Source organism: Cupressus sempervirens, chromosome 2, assembly GCF_028749045.1.
Source record: "Cupressus sempervirens isolate cs-2001-9-10 chromosome 2, ASM2874904v1, whole genome shotgun sequence".
Classification (NCBI taxonomy): Eukaryota; Viridiplantae; Streptophyta; class Pinopsida; order Cupressales; family Cupressaceae; genus Cupressus; species Cupressus sempervirens.
The window spans coordinates 311645877-311648862 of record NC_143119.1 but is presented as its reverse complement, the minus strand read 5'-3'; positions in this window follow the sequence as shown (position 1 = coordinate 311648862).

Sequence of the window (2986 nt, the reverse complement as noted above, 5' to 3'; positions counted from 1 at the left end):
TAGGTTAATTCATTATTTTATTATTTTATTTTGTGAGACACTTAGGAGTTTGTGCACCTTTTTGAGTTGTCATGTTGACAACATAGAAGTACGCAACTCTAGTTTAGCACATGGTGTCTACAACACTGTTTTGCATGTCACACCCTTGTAGGCTTATCCTCTCATCATCACACTTATTTTCATGCTTAATGGAGGATAACCCATATCTGGTGGACATGTGCCTGGTTGTATGACATATCATGGTGTTGATTTCGAGGCATTCTAGATGTATCTCAAAGGCCTTTATATATAGGCACTCCTAGTGCATTTTCACATTGCATATTGAATGAATATATTGTCATTATGATCACACTCTCTCTTTCTTGTCTACAATTGTGCTTGTGTTTGAGTTCTTAGTTCCTGGGTGAATTTTTCCCTAAGGCAAATTCTTACAATTTTTTATTCTATTAACACGACTACATTTGTTGTTTGAGAACTAAAGATCCTTGGCATACATACACATCCATGTTCATGTCTTTTTTAATCATGTTAGGTAGGTAAGGCAATGCATTGTTAGTTTCTTTGACTTAATTAATTATTTTGTAAATTTTATTTGACATATGTACATTATAGGTATTTAAAATATTCATTTTATTTCTAATCAAAATTAATTAACTTAAAAGTAAGGAAAAAGAAATAGAACAATTAGGCATATAATAATAATAATAAATATTGATAACGATGTAAATAGTTATAATAAAATGAAATATAAAAAATAAGAAAGTATAAAAGATAGAAAGAAATATTATGTTTATAGTTATAATAGTATAAAATGCTAAATATAACAAAGCAAAAATAATAAATATGAATTTAAAATATCATATGGAAAATCTATAAAGTTTACTAATTAAATTATAACTAAAATAATAGTAAAATATAAAATAATATCTAAATATTAATTACAATTTCTTTAGAATATCACTTGGTATCGATAAATTATTATTTTTTGGTTGGATAGTAAATTATATAATTTAAATAATAAATATACCAATATTCTTGTGTAATATGAATTTATTATGATGTGGAGTATAAATTTCTTTGTACATTTGTAAAATTAAAAAATCCTTACATAAAAATAACTAGCAATCACACCTTAGAGTGCAATAGGTATGCTAAACAGATATTGAAGGTCAATTAGATTTTTTTTTTTGTGTGTATTCTTTTGCCTATTTTTGTACAACTAATAGATATAAAAAATCTCTAATCAGGGAGATAATCATACTCTATTACCATAACCTTAACCTTAACAAAGCCTATCACAAATATCATAATGGTAAACAAGGTACAAAATCTTAACACTTATCATGACATAGCCCTAAACCATTATCCTAATCCTAACCCTATCAAAAATCATAACTTCAACCATAAAACTAACTATATTCCTAAGTCTGACCTCAACCTAACCACAACTGTAATAAAAATCTAAACCCTAAACAAAATACTAAGTATAATGTGTTGCCTTACCTTTAAACCATAATTTTAGCTCTAAACCCTATTCATGTAATCTAATCCTAAGCCCAACTCTAATCCTAACATTAACTAAAACTCAAATCCTTAAACAATCATAACCCAAATCCTTAACACAATCTTAGCCCTAATTATGACATAAACCTACTCTCTTAAATTCTAATTATGATTTTCAACAAGTCATGTTTCCTTCCAAATCAAATTTATTACAATCCAAAAATATAATTAAACCACAAATATATTTTTAAATATATTTTAATAGTATCTAAGCTTAAATATATTTGAAATTTATATTGTAAAAAGGTGATATTATAATATATAATTTTTAATATAATTAATTAGGATTCAAAATTAAATCTAAACTTGATACAAATATCTACTATTAAAAATAAAAATTTAAAACTTTTATCATAAATACAAATTAATTAAAATTTAAAATTCAATATATTTGATATAAATATTAATTAATAAAAAATAAATTCAATACAAATGAAATTGTAAAATATTGATTGGTATTATAAAACTGTTGTTCTCAAGTATCTAATTACTCATTTCAAATAATAAAATACCTCCAACATAAACATTATCCACACATAATTATAGTTATAAAATAAAATCATATTAGTATAAATATTTATCTAGTCAAAATGTCCACCCTTTTTCATAATTCTAAAAGTGAAATTATTTCCACTCTTTCTTGGAATTCTACACTCAATTTTAAATAAATATTAAATTAGATATTTAGAAATATAATTCATATATTTTAAATATAAATTTCTACAGATTTGATATAACTATTGTAACTATTTTTAAAAGCTTATTGCTTGAGTCAAATTTCATAGTGAAAAACTACATTGCATTATTCCTAATTTAAAAGACTTGTGAGCTTGCAAATAATTAATAAATCAAAGTTAATCATGGAGCTAAAAACGTGGAAGTTTTTTTTTAAAATGACAAATAGAGGAGTAATGTCTTTGAAAGCAAATTGCCCAGAAAATGGTAAATAAATGATAATAAACATGGACACAATGACACCAAGAAAATAGTAAATAAGGATCAATAGACGACTGCAATTCAATCGTCTTGCAAGGTGTTTAATGAACTTTCAACTGTTGATAATAATACTAACCTTTTTTTCTTCAGTATAGTACGTCTTCAGTGTACATAGTTAAAAAAAAAAGAAGAAGAAAAAAGAAATAGATAAAAATAAAGTATATTTCCTAGATTATCAATTAAGAAGAGACCTTCTAAGAAGTTTGAGAAATTTTTATATGATAAGTTTTGTATATAAGTAGTGATTACAGTAAATTTGTTAAAATATGATATAAATGATGAAACAATAGTATTACAAAATTTGATTTGAGTGAGGTTAAGCATCATTCTATGCTTATATAATTATTACATTATTTTCAAGGGACACCAAAATTTATTATTAGATGTCAAAAAAAAAATTCAAAGTTGAAAATATTGCTTTATAATA